We start from the raw sequence: 15,444 nt of genomic DNA on the forward strand, positions 1-15,444 counted from the left end.
TGATATCATTGTCCATATGAGGACAAATATATGGACAAAGAAAGGTAGTAAAGATATAACTCAGCACTCATATAAACTTCAAGATCAATTTGTGTTTATTAATCAAAGGGCAATCCACATAAGTTTTGATCAATTTCTGACCTTTCCCAAAAAATTGATGAGGGCATTGAGGGCGGGTAAATATACAGGCTATCCCGTGGCTCTGTTAGTTTATAGCATCTGGAATAGTGTAAAACCCTGACGTCAGGAGTCCGCTTGACTTGTCCTCACCACATAGGCCTAAAACGAGATGTGCCTTAGAAAATCGCCCTGCTTGAGTGAGATGCACTGAAATTTTTATTCATCTGGGCTGTCTAAAATGTACTCCAGCTATAAACTACAGCATACAATCTATTCCTGCTTGGATATATTAGGGGGAGATTTATCATGCAGTTACTGAGGTAAAACTGTTCTAGATGCCCATGGAAACCAATCAGAGCTCAGCTTTAATTTTGCAAACAGCTATGGGGAAATTAAAGGTGAGCTCTGATTGGATTGGGCAACAAGAACAGTCCTGCTCTGAGAGACATATGATAAATCTCCCCCATACAGCATATATTTAGCTATAATTTTCTAGTAAAATCCTCTCCCACACCCAGGCCAGATCTACTGCGTAGCAAACTGGATTAATATTAAATTTCCAAAAGACCCTTCATTCTTGGTAAACAAGTATGGACACCACCGAATGAGCTTGAGAATAATCTTCTAATGTTGATTTCTAATGTCTGCGACTTCTGATACTTTGTCCACTTTGGCACAAGGACAAATACCAATTGTATAACAGTCGTCCTCTGTGTACAACTGCAATGTATTCCCCATAAAACATGAGACCTCCTCATAAATTGGTCAGATACTTCAAGTTCCATAACACAAACTGAATATTTTTTCTCTCATATCTCCTTTCCTATGTGCATGGGTGAGTAGATAACTGGGCCTGGATCTCCTCTTTACGAGACAACCCACTGTAATTAGATGATGAGAGAAACCGACCCATCGGTGTTATATTGTGTTGGAGGAAGCGCAATAACAAAAAGGTGACTGCGTAAGATTGAAATAGATGTTACAGAAATATTTCTACCACCGCAGTATTTTGTAGCATTGGTATAAAGTGAAAGAACTCATCTTTATGGTGTCTAAGAGTCCCACGAGAACATTGAATGATCATGGAAGAAATAATGGTAGGGTATAATAAATGGGGGATGTGATGAGGGTAATCAGGTAGCTATAAGGCATATAATGGGTATTAAACATCCCCTGCCACGTAAGAAGACAAATTCTAGGAAACAGAGTAGTAAATTATAGACAGTGGACGGCAGAGAGCCCCTGTGTTACCATCCAAAATGAACATAATGAGGGTGACAGATTTTCAAGTCTGTCTTGGTCTCTGGCAGCGGAAGGTATTCTACAAACTTGCCATCAGCTCCTGGCATCACCATTGAAGAGGCCAATGTGATGGCTGCCGGCTTCAGAGCCTCACACAGCAGAACAGCTGCTGCAGGGGACGGTAGTAAGGTGGATATCTGATTTTTTTACATTTTGCCACAGCAGAAGGGAAAGAAAGGGGATAGAAGAGGGGTCTAGTAAAAAAGGGAACATTGTGAACATGGGGACTACAAAAACGGTCCATTGTATATGTGACTGTACAGAAAAAGAAGGCATAAATGGGGGGCATTAAAATGGTAAAGTGGGAATTATTTAGAGGGGGCTACAGAGAAGGTCATGTGTCACAGTCTATATAGTAAGGGGCCAGTAAGGATGGGGTTTAATATTAGGGGTTGGGGGAAGGACTGGGCTTTTGAACAAAACTTTTTACACTTTAGCCATCGCAAAAGTTGAAAGTTATAATGGGAGCATTGCACATGTGGATACGGTCAGGATCAGAGGTTGTGGATCTTCTGGACCACCGCGGATGATGATGTAAGCTGACACCTGGGTCCAGAGTCTAAGTGGCACCCGGTCCACCAGAGCCCGCCACAAAGCGGGTTGGTCTTGCTGAGGCATGGTACCACCAGGTCGTTCCACAGGTCCGACTTTGTCCGCGGTGACAGCCAAGGCGAAATACAGAATCGCTAGGCAGAAGCGTGGTCAGGACAGGCAGCACAGGATCAGAGTCAGGGACGTAGCAGAAGGTCAGGACAGGCGGCATGGAAGCGAGGTCAGGAATCGAGGTCACAAAGGAAATACAGAATAATCACACAGGGCGTCAGAGAAGCTTTCTCTAGGCTATGAGGCACAAAGATCCGGCAGGGAACACAGGAAGAGGCTGGCTATTTAACAGAATTGGCAGCTGGCCAGTGCCAATTATCGGCCTACAGGCCCTTTAAATTTTACAGAGCCGATGCATGCGCTTTCCTGTCTCCTAGAAGCGCGGGCATAGCAGAGACCGCTGGAGCTGGGCAAGGTAAGTTCCTGACTGGGGCACATGGAGGAACACGGGTGCGCCTGTGACACAAGATATGCGAGGAGGCAACAGAAAAAGGGGAGTTTTACAGTGTATATAGTTTGGGGGCCTCTTATTTAATGTAATTCACAAAAATACAGCATTTTACAGATATAATTCCAACCTGTCTCTATCATTCCTAGTGTAGTCAATGTTGGTAGCCTCGGGATCCAATAGTAATTGGATGTATACCCAGTGGAGACATACCCTTACAGTTTGGGGGGTAAGCCATCAATGTCATTCCCTGTAACTACAGAAATTCCTCTCAATACAAATAGTTTTAATACAAATAATAAATCCGTGTATAGAGATGATGTATTTTATTGGAAAGTAAAAGGCTAAAGCAGAACATAAAATGATAAATCTTAGGAGAAGCAGTTACTGGAGTGATAACATGAGATTGATGTGTACATACTGTATTGCTGTGCCAGCTGGCCGCCCCCAGCTATATATCAGAAGATTCTTCTTGGAAACATGCTAATGGTAGTGGTTTAGCTGGCGGCGTGGGGTTACGCAAGTAAAAAAGAACATGTGATGAAAAAGAGGTAATTAGGTTGATTTCAGCTCATTCTTAAACCTTATGTGTGTAATTAAATAATGATAATAGTGAAAACGATTCCATTCATATGAAACTGAAAGAGAGAAAATCTCCTTGCAAAGTCTGTCAATTTCCAATCAGTGCAGTGACACTCCTCTTTGGCAAAATTCTACAGTTACGCCCAGTTGTCAATTTGATAATATAGGAATGGCTGGGGATGTCACTATCCTTATATTGACAGTGACATCAATGGGGAAATCCCTCCTGCTGAGGGATGTATTGGCTCAGCGGAGGCAAAAGGAGGGCTGGAATACGCTGCATATGTCCCCTACTACCTCCAATGTCCTCTGCTGAGCCTAGACATCACTCGGCAGGAGGGAGCAGGAAGGAAAGATTAAAGTATATGAAGTAGGTCCCATCCAAGTCCACATCTGAAAAGAGTTTGTATGTTCTCTCCGTGTTTGCGTGGGTTAACACAGGGTCCTCCGGTTTCCTCCCACACTCCAAAACATACTGGTAGGTTGATTAGATTATGAGCCCCATTGGGGCCAGGGACTGATCTGGCAAGCTCTGTGCAGCGCTGAATAATCTGGGTACGCTTTATAGATAAAGAATTATTATTATTACATAGGATTCCTCCTTCTGCCAGTATATGTCTTTGGATACCTGAGCTTTCCTGCTGTATATGCTGAATGTATCACCTAAACATGATGTGAACCTAGCCCTTGCAAATTTAGTTACCACATGATGCAGTAAATATCCCATAAAACAATTACAGATGGTCCCCGATTTAAGGACACCCAACTTACAGACAACCCCTAGTTACAGACAGACCTTTCTGCCTACTGTGACCTTTGGTCAAGTCTCTGGATACTTTACTTCATTTCAGGCTGCACTGATCAGCTGTAAGGTGTCTGTAATGAAGCTTTATTGATAATCCTTCTTCCCATGACAGCAAAAAATTTAGAAAATCCAATTGTCAATGGGACAAAAAAACTTTGGCCTGGATTTACAATTATAAAATATACCTGTTCCGACTTACATACAAATTCAACTTAAGAACAAACCTAAAGAACTGCCTGTATAGTAGCTTTTCCCATTCTTTTTCATAGTTCTCTCTCATTGGACGTGTTACCCCTGAGGATTTTGTAATCCATAAGGGAATATAGCCTACGGGGATTGTACTAGATGAAAGCACTCGCAGACAGAACCTGTTTACACTGTGAAGCGTTTGATCACACTATAGTTTACATTTTAGTGTGAATTTTGAGAAGTCTGGAAATACTAAATTATTGCCACCAGTAGTAATGGGAAATGATGCTTCAGCACTGCAGAGTACATTCTCCCCATATCAGATTTATAGCTAGAAATCTACTACAGATGTGGTAATTATTACAAATTCCAGAGGTCGGTAGAAAACGTTACATTAAAATGATATTTAGAGACTTTGTTCTATTGGAAAAATCCATGAACTGGCCAGACGAGAGTAGAGTTAATTTATTCTCCATTTCATGGCAACTGGGAGAAATTTACACATCGTTAATCCTACTGTGAGTTTAAGTTTTGGGGAATTTTGTGCATCAGTTGTTTTGGAACCATATCATTCAGGTTAACGTAGTCACAAATTTTGAGAAATGTGATGCATTCAATGTATATAGTGTGGCAAATATTTTAGAAAATTGGTCAAGCATATGGCGCTGTTCACAGAAGTGTCATTTATCATCAGGTTCCAGATGTTGGGTTCAGTACGGGGTTTGTTTGGAAAACTTTTATTTTATTTACATTTTTGATGTACTTTATGGAGCACATTTACTAACCCGTCCCGTTGATGCCGCCGATCTGGAATGTCCGTCGAAGATTCGGAGCTGCCGCAATTCACTAAGATTGTGTGTCTGATTTCCTGCATGTGTCACTTCCCCGCTCAGGTCCGCCGGAGTTCACCATCTTCTTCCTGGTGCATGTAAGTGCTGATCATGCGACACAATTTTGCGAATCAGTAGGGTTGTCCGACGTCCAGGCCCCCATCTGCGCCGCATGAATGCCGGCGCCGATGCACCATAATCTGGAAATATTTGGGAAACCCGGCGGAAATGCGTCCGACGGACCCTTAGGAAATGTGCCCCTATGTTTTTCTAGACCTTGGTTTTGAAAGATTTAAAAATAGCAGAAATTCTAATAAGCTCATCCTCTTAATTCTTCCAGGGAGTCTTTGGTCTTGTCTTCGTGGACCAATGTGAAATGATGTCATGACAAATAATAAAAATAATAATTCTTTATTTATATAGCGCACACAGATTACGCAGCGCTGCACAAAGCATGACAAATTGGTCCCTGTCCCCATGGGGCTCACAATCTAATCAACCTACCAATCTAAACAACCTACTCCCTATCTTCTGTTTCATACTACACCATAAGCCACCCTTATTTCCAGATTTTTGCAGTAAAGCAGATAAAGAAAACACTCCCATATTCATGAATGATTTACACCCCGTAGGAAATATACATAAAATGATTACTATTACTGTCGCTGAAGCAGAGTAAGAAATTCTCAGTGTATGAAGAAAGATATCATTGTAGTTTACCATAGGCAGGTAATTATACGCAGCTTCAGCCCTGCTCATTCAATGACCCTTCTATCATTGTATCCATGCACTAATATACCACACACATATATATGCTTTCAGAGTTCTAGGTCTCATGATTTTTCCCTTCTACAGGCTCTATCACTAATTCTAGGCTTTGTAGCATCCATGATGCCTCCCAAACATGAAGAAACAAGAGAATCTGCTCTCAAACACTGATAATGGACTTATAATATATCTTATTATTAGTTAGTAGTTAATATTATAACTACTTACAGTATTCATGTGAATTAAAGGACATCTGCCACCAGGATGAAGGATTGTAAACCAAGCACACTTACATGCAGGTGTGTTCACCCTCTTGCAGGATCCACTCTTATTTTAGCTTCTTATGCCCTTGTTTTTACAAAATTAAGGTTTTAGATACTATGCAAATGGGCCTGAGAGGTTCCAGACTCCATACATGTAAATGGAACCTGGAGCCCCTCAGGTACATTTGCATAATGGGGCACATTTATTAAGGGTCCGCACACCGCATTTCCGTCAGGTTTCCCGACTATTTCCGATTTGCGCCGCATTTAACAGGGGTTTTTGGCGCATGCGATCGGATTTTGGCGCAATCGCGCCGACTTTCATGCAACACAAATCGGGTGTGTTTATGTGTTTATGATTTTTACTGTTCATTTATTTTTATATCAGTTCTAGGGAAAGGGGGGTGATTTGAATTTTTAGGTTTTTTATTATAATTTTTTTTTTAAACTTTTTTTTATTTTTACTTTTACTATTTTTCAGACTCCCTAGGGTACTCTAACCCTAGGTAGTCTGATCGATCCTATCATATACTGCCATACTACAGTATCCACGACAAGATGCGGCGCCATCTCTTTGGCTAGCACCGATCGCGGGTGTTACCGGTAAGCCTTTGCTGCAATATGCAGCAAAGACTTACCGGCTATGGAGAGGGCTCGGCCCGCGAGCCCTCTCCATGCACCGGGACCCGGCGCGCGCCGTACTAGTACGGCGCGTCGGGAAGGGGTTAAGCCTTTTGAGTAAGATAGGTAACTTATTTTAAACAGGGCAAAGATATGTAACTTGAGTAAGATAGGTAACTTATTTTAAAAAAAGGGCAAAGAGGATGGATTGTGATAAGTAGAGAAAAAGGCATTTACTTTGCTAAAAGAAATCACTGGGGTTATATATCATACACTGGCGCACGCCATGGCTCCGGCACCTTTTTTTTTTTTTTTTTTTAAAGTCCCCCCAAAAAATCACAAAATACAAAAAAAGTCTCAGCACGTAGACCAGCAGGGGACTGGAGTGACTATGAGAACTTTTATGCAAAGGTCCCAAGTCATGACTCTGGCTTTACACTGTGTTGCACTAGCTGTAGTTCTATGTTTATGCCAGATTAATGAAGAGGGGGAAATAGTCGTGTGAGACTTTTTAGCAGTGAAATGTCCCCAAAAACTTCAATGCATCTATTTTGAGACTCCAAAAAGATATTTTTTACTCCAAAAAAGCCCAGAAAAACCAATGATAAATAACCGCTTTGAAGGACCGATTCGGCAAGCTCTGTGCAGCGCTGTGTAATATGTGTGCACTATATAAATAAAGGAATTATTATTATTAAGGTTTTCAGTGCACCGTAAGGTGAGCTGACCGTATTTGTATTGAGTTCCGTGTGAATACAATCGATTTTTTTTTATATAAATGTGTTTCATGTCATATTTTTTGTATTTCTACCCTGTGATGTATCTAAATGTAGTAATTTCCCAAAAGCTTTACTTTTCAAATGTTTTTGTTACATTTTTTCTTTCTCTGGATTCTGCAGGATATCTCCACAAATTATCCAGCAATGTGGAAGCCACTGCCACAAAAGAAACACTATTAACCACTTAAAATGAAGAATTGTGCTGAGGTAATGGTGATCTTTGGTGGATTCCTAAACCCACATACATTTTCTATTAAATTCCAATAGGAACCTGAAAATTTGGTATGTGTGATAACCCCCAATCTCTGTGCTCACATTGTCATTCATCCAATCCCTTCCCTTCCTTGGTTGCACTTGATGGACATGTGTCTTTTTTCAACCGTATAAACTATGATACTATAATCCCACCAACACAAAGATCAAATACAAAAAGTGTAAAGTATTGAACCCACTTTATAAAACTGTAATAGAACTTAGTGACTTAATCAAGCCACCAGTTCAGGGCCAGCTAACTGTACATTATAAAATTACTGTATATATACTCAAGTATAAGCCGAGTTTTTCAGCACAAATAATGTGCTGAAAAACGTCCCCTCGGCTTATACACGAGTCTATTACAAAAAAATGTACCCACTTAAAAAAAAATAAACTTATATACTCACCCTCCGATGTCAGAGCGGCTCCCCGATGTCCCCAATGCCGGCGCGTCCCGTCTTGCTTCTCTCATGGACGCGGCCATGTTTTCTTCCTGGCTGTGCATACTAAGACGTCAGCAGCGACCGCGTCATAGATGCGCCTGCTAGAAGAAAACATGGCCGTGTCCATAAGAGAAGCAAGAAGAAAGAAGAGGACCTGCGGAGAAGAAAGAAGACAGGACGCACTGACATCAGGGACATCGGTGAGCCGCGCTGACATCGGGGACATCGGGGAGCCGCGCTGACATCGGAGGGTGAGTATATAAGTTTATTTTTTTTAAGTGCTGGGGGGCCGGCTGCATACTACTAGGGGCAGGCTGTATACTACTAGGGACAGGCTGTATACTACTAGGGGCAGGCTGTATACTACTAGGGAGGCTGGCTGTATACTACATGGGGGCTGGCAGGCTGTATACTACTGGGGACTGGCAGGCTGTATATTACTGGGGGCTGGCAGGCTGTATACTACATGGGGGCTGGCAGGCTGTATACTACATGGGGGCTGGCAGGCTGTATACTACATGGGGGCGGGCAGGCTGTATACTACATGGGGCCGTCTGGCTGTATACTACATGGGGGCTGGCAGGCTGTATACTACATGGGGGCTGGCAGGCTGTATACTACATGGGGGCTGGCTGGCTGTATACTACTAGGGGCTGGTAGGCTGTATACTACTGTGGGCAGGCTGGCTGTATACTACATGGGGGCGGGCTGGCTGTATACTACATGGGGGCAGGCTGGCTGTATACTACATGGGGGCAGGCTGGCTGTATACTACATGGGGGCAGACTGGCTGTATGCTGCTAGGGGCTGGCTGACTATATACTACAGGGGGCAGGCTGACTTTACACTACTGGGGGCTTGCTGGCTATATATACTGGGGGGGGGGGGTCTGTGACCAATGCATTTCCCACCCTCGGCTTATACTCGAGTCAATAGTTTTTCCCAGTTTTGGTGGTAAAATTAGGGGTCTCGGCTTATACTCGGGTCGGCTTATACTTGAGTATATACTGTATTAAAAGCCGGGAAAAAATCCCCACAGAATTACATAAAAGTCATAGAAATACATGAAAAATAGAATAAGGTTTGCAACAAAAAAAGACAATTATGTAGAAAACTAGCAATGACAATGTTTGATGCACCATAATTTTGCACTTATTTATCCTACTGTGATGTCACAGACAATTACTGTACTTACCTACCACAAATGTATGATATCACAACTTACCTGACTGAAACCCACTTGTGATGTCATAGTAATTTATGTGCCTGACTCTTACTGTGATGTCACTATGGAACGCACAATTATAACACATTTGTGCTGTCACACCTCTTCCCCGACAGAGAAAAGTACATCAGTGATGTCACAGCTTCTTACCTAGCAAACTGAAACTTGTGATATGACATGAGGGCTTGTTTTCTGTGGGAAAAGTTGTACTTTCTAGCAGCACTATTTAATATTCATGTAATGTATTTTGGGAAACCATATTTGCATATTTCCCAGAATCCCAAAGTGGAGCATCAATAGCGGACACTATGTAATTTATTTGCAATGTATAGAGACAGTATTACATGTGGTGTATTGGTACTGTTATAACTTTTAGGTGCATTGCTTTGGATTAGCCGCCAGCCATTCCAATCCATGTGTTCCTGTCCTAAATATTGTGTGGGTTACAGGTAGGAGAGAAATAGAGAGCGTTCATAGGGTAATAACATATAGAATTGAAGGCTCACTGGATGTGGTTGTGTAAGTAATAGGCACAACCCTAATTGAGGTAAATATTTTTGTTGTTGTCACATACGAAATCATTGAGAAAATATTGCCATACTGGTTATTGTTTGGGATAAGTGTACCCAAACCGCAATGTTCTGGTCTGTGTGGGTTCGGTATTTAGACTCATCCTCACCAGTAGCAGCCGCGATTGGTATGTGTTGGCCACATGTAAATGGTTAACACCCGGGGGTCGGTTTAAACTTCACCTTTTTTAAAGTATGGAGAATGATGTACACCAAACTCCAGACAATATATAGATGGTTCAGGTAAAATCCCTTTATTGACAAGTCTTAGAAACACATGGTGTTTCGGGGTCCTTTTTTCAAGTCTCCCAATAGTCCGGTGTATTGGTGTGCTTCATCCCCCATCCCCCTCCACCACATCCTAATTATTACCTATCTCATATTATGTTCATTGCTTCTCCTCCTGCTCTATATTAACAGCTAAATATCTATACAAGTGAGGGGTAGAACAGAACATCAACTCCCTCCTTTGATACAATGTCAAGGCTCCCACAGCAAGCACAGTCACCAAAAAGTGACCAATTCATTTCCCCCTGTTTTGGTGACTCTATATTACCAGCTGCCAGATTAAGTGCTCTTTTGTCTGCTCAGCATAAACTCCAAAAGATTGTGATGATGTTGCAAGTGAGAATATTATCAGCCAAGATGTTTCATAAGGAGAACAAAACAAACAAATATCGCTTGGTCGCCTGTGAGAACATTGGGATCATTTAGTTCCCAAACTATAGCAATTTTCCTGTAATCTATCATTTGTAACTGGTGATTTTTTGCATCTTATTTTGTATCCACGTTCATCTTCAGACAGATCATTTTTCACTTCTCCACAACTTTGTGAATCTCACCAAGCCGCACATTCCTCTCTGGACTGTACATCCAAAACCTCATAACAACCGTGTGATCTATGTCTTGTGTAACCAGGGAGTGCAGAAAACATAGCATCTTATTGCTGTTTCAGTAGAAAGGGATTTAGGATCTGTATCTGATTGCCAGGGGTTGAGATTATAAAGTTCATGGGGGACAATTCTGGTCCCCTGTTTTTTTGATTGCTGAAGATTCTGGTGGTTGGAGCTTCAATGGTCAGACACTTAGGCCCTATCCCACTGAAAGATGAGGTGTACTACACAGTAACACATCTCACACAACTAAGTGGCATCCCAGATATCAGTGGTGGTCCCACACAGTGGTGGGATGCAAATTCACTGGACCAGCTTTTAAAGTAACATCGGACAGAAAACATTGCATTCCCCTTTAAAATTCCCCTAAAAAATTCCCCTTTATGCCACCAAGCCAAGGGGGTGCAGTGGGAGAGGGTCATGCTAGGGTGCGGAGTGTGCCAGGGCTGCCATACCCTGCACCTATACTTTAGCTAAAGTCCTGGCAAATTCTACACAGGTGTGGCCAGAGCCTTTAGTATATACAGCACGTCATATGGGCCGCGGCACCGGGAATGATGCACCAGCTCTTGATAAATTACCCTATAATATATTTAGTTGTAGCAATGGAATGGATGACTGCTGCCGGGGCGACATAAATCTACAGTGACGGCTATAGCTCGTCTTTGATCATAACTGTAAATCTATTTGTACTTCAGTGTTGATACAACAATATCAGCCGCAGACAGCTGTGAAAAGCCTTCCATACAATAGATGTGCGAATGGTGTCACCCCAATGCACTGAATGGCAGTTATTGATCCCACTTTGTTTAATACATTTTGGAATGTTGGCAGAAAATACAATGACGTTTCCAATCTCGTACATGAAACAGAGAATGTGCTGTAGTGAGCCGTACTCCGGCATACAGATGTAATGGCAGCAGCTAAACTGGAAGAATCATCTTCTATGAGAGAATAAAAAACACAAAGCAAACTGCACTGTATGTGTGATCATATATGTAACTACTGTACCAGGGGAGCAGGAAAACCAGCTCTGGGGCCAAGGAACTGATGGGACAGTTTTAATATCTACGTGTAGCTTATCCAAGTGCAACACCCTCGCCGATGCAAGGCGAAGGAGTGCTTGCGAATACGTCCCACAGCATGTCACTACATCCCACAGGGGACATTGCAGTGGTAGATCCTGCCTGGCAAGGCAGGAGTTAAGTGTTTTGTATGATGTCATATGTGCCAGCCAATCACATGTATTGCATCTTGTCTCTGTGAGCTGAGAGGTAATTGGAGGAGCAGCCACCACCTGACCAAGGGGAGATAATAAAACCCCTGGCCAGGAATGTTCTAGAGAAGACTCTTAGAGGAGTTCCAGTCAGACCAGAGAGTCTGAACAAGTTAGACAGAGAGAGGGAGGAAAGGGGTATCATCCTACCTTCAAGGGTGATACCTGAAGCAATCCAGGACAAGCTGAAGCATCCTTCCAGGACACAGATACCTCCCAGCCTGCCATTGCATCCAGGCTGGTGATCTACATCCTGTGGCTCCCTCCAAATACCTCTCCAGTACTCCACCATCTTGTTAAAGGCACGTTGCTGATGTTCCTGTCGGTTCCAATAAAGAACTGTAAGTGTTTCTGTTCAACCTCTGCCTCCGTCTGGTCCCTGCTACTCTGGCTGTCACCATCACGGGCACCCTGTCCACCACACAGAGACCCATACTCTAGACATCAAAGGGTTGCCCCAGGGAGATCCGCTATAGCAGCCTCTCCCTCATCATTTCTTGCCAACACCACCCTGCTGGAGACCTGCCAGGCTGTAGGACAGCCCTCCGGTTCCCCATACCAAGCACACACAAGCGTGCTTAGGCCGCAACCGCCAGCCACTCAGGTACTGCGGGCCCAGGCTGTCTCCAGGCCCCAAGAAAAGGCTAGGCCCCGGTGGGGGATGTTGCAAGTGGCGTCACGAACAGGATATATACTTCTGTGCCTTATCCTGGCACTAAAGACTGTACTTTATTAAGAAACGATTGTACTGCCTAACCCTGCTGCCATTCGGGTATAGGCCCAAGTGACTTTGTGTGTTTCACACTGAACTGTATTACTGCTGCCACGTGCTGTCGAGCTCCGCTTCAGCACTCAAGAGGTTAAACCCTGCAAAGAACTTTGTCAGCTCTGCTACATCCGGCGCTGCTGTGCCTGAAGCATTTTACCTCAGAGGCGTGTGGCGCAGCAAGTATTTCCAGCCGCCAAATCCTCACTGGCGGGAACTCCACAGTTGTCACTAGGCTCCGCCCCCTGCGCGAGTGGCACGAAGCACCGTGGAGGAGGAGCTGGAGCGTGTGCGGCCGGCAACGAAGAGGGTTAATCGGCCATCTTGGATTTCGGCGCAGGCCGCGCCTGAAGCCGGCCAGCAGCGTGCGCCTCATCCGGAGTTCCGGCGCACGTGTCCTGCGACTGGAGGAGAACACCGCTGAGCATCACCGTGCCCCTGCTGCCTGCCGGACATCGGGAACGGAGACCTTCGTGCACCGGAGCTGTCCTGTCACCGCGGCTGATCCTGAGTGAGTACCGCTGGGGAAGTTAAAGGGGGGTAGAGATTGTTTCCGATGCTAGGTTATTGGCTCACCTCCCAGGGAATAGTGACTGTGTCTTAAAGTGCCCACGTCCCATTCTAGCCATCGCCCATAGCAACGGATATTGTGTGCCCTGCAGACTTCCCTCAGCTAGACCAGTCATGTCCGCCCAGGACGAAGATACGGGGCTGGAGCAGGTCCCGTCCCCTGCTCCCTCCTCAGGGTACCGGAGCTTGTTAAGTCCTCCAGAGAGTCCCTTCAGCCCTGCTACAGCCAGTGTCCCTGGGACTCCCACCGTTATGCCCCTGACTATGCCATACTATCCGGGGGTCCCCTGGTTACCCCACTACGAGGGAGAATCACACACTCTCCCTGAATTCAGAGACAAGTGGACCGCAGAAAGAGCCTGAATCCGTGGAAATGGAGGAATCTGCTCTAGCTTGCCATCCAACGCAGTCGACATCACCTACTCCTGCGGCTACGGAAGTTGCTGGCTTAGCAGGACAGGTCCCTAATCTGGCGGACACCCTGCATAAAATACTCAATCGGTTGACCCAGTTGGAAGTGACTGTCTCCGCCATGAGGAGGAAACTTCCAGAGAACTCTGTACAGTCAGCTACCCCTCGTGACTCCCCGGCCAAACGGCGCCCAAGAGATGCGAAGTCGTTAAGCACCTGGAGTCAGAAGGAACCCCGCCAGCGGTGCAGCTACTGCCGTAAATACGGGCATGAAGAGGATGTATGTCGTCAGTTAAACGACAAACCCTTGGAGCTAAGGGACGACCCCCAAGGGAAGAACCTCTAAGTCCCCGAGATGCCAACTGGATGCCCAGGTTCGTGGGGACTTGCCCCATGGTTCATGTAACCATCAACGGAGTTACCCTACCTGCCTTAATTGATACCGGCTCTCAAGTGACCACCCTCCGGAGTGCTACCTTCGAGAAATGCCGAGGAGGAGCATCCTTAGTCCAGCCTCCCAGGGCTTATTTGAACATTATTGCTACAAACGGAAAACCCGTACCCATCCGCGGCTACTGGGAGCCCACACTAACCATTGGAGACACTGAGTTAACCAGACAGGGCGTAGTGGTGACACGAGTGCCCGAAAATGGTAACTTCCCACTGGTACTGGGTACCAATGTCCTCCGCAACTGCTACCCTGAAGTGCTGAAGGCTCTCCACGACACTCTGCCAACAGTGCCCAACGGTTCCCGAAAGGTAATTCAGGAGACTATGCAGGTTCTAGCGGCGCAACAGAAGTTTGCTGGCCCTAATGGTGAAATCTGCAGAGCCCGGATCAAGAATCCCCAACCTGTCCGCCTTCAACCTGGGACTGAGACGTTAGTATGGTATCGATCCTGCATGGGCGTCCAAGGTCAAGACTACCAGGCGATAGTAGAACCTCTACCAGCTGATGAAGACCTGCCCATTCTAGCCGCCAGGAGCCTAGTCACTGTATCCCGAGGACAAGTACCCATTCGACTACTAAATGTGGGAGACTCCCCAGTGGATCTGAGAAAGTACCAAGCCGTGGCCACTCTCTTCAGCATCCATCCTGAAGACTTAGTGGAAACCGCTCTCTCTGCTTCCCAACAGTTGGAAGTGAAGCAAAGTGCTGAAGGTGAGCCTGCCGAGCAATCCTGGTGGCTTGAGTTCAATATTGGAGATGATGATTTTACTCCTGCAGATCAAGTTCAAGGTTTCCTAGATGTCGTGATGAAGCACCACCAGGCCTTCAGCAAGCACCCACTGGATTTTGGGCAGACTACCCTGATCCAGCATACCATCCCTACTGGCTCTCATCCTCCTATCAAGGAACGATACCGGCCCATACCTCCAGCCCGCTACCAAGGGGTGAAAAAGCTGGTACAAGAGATGAAGACAGCCAACGTTATCCGGGAGAGTCACAGCCCATGGGCTGCCCCGCTGGTCCTTGTGAAAAAGAAGGATGGAACCCTTCGATTCTGTGTTGACTATAGGAAGATCAACAATATCACCCACAAGGATGCCTATCCTCTGCCTCGAATCGAGGAATCCCTCGCAGCCCTAGGGTCAGCTGCCTACTTCTCTACCCTGGACCTGACCAGTGGCTACTGGCAAGTGGCCATGGCGCCGGAAGACAGAGAGAAGACGGCTTTCACCACCCCAATAGGCCTGTTCGAGTTCAACAACATGCCGTTCGGGC

Source organism: Engystomops pustulosus, chromosome 11 (assembly GCF_040894005.1).
Source record: "Engystomops pustulosus chromosome 11, aEngPut4.maternal, whole genome shotgun sequence".
Lineage (NCBI taxonomy): Eukaryota > Metazoa > Chordata > Amphibia > Anura > Leptodactylidae > Engystomops > Engystomops pustulosus.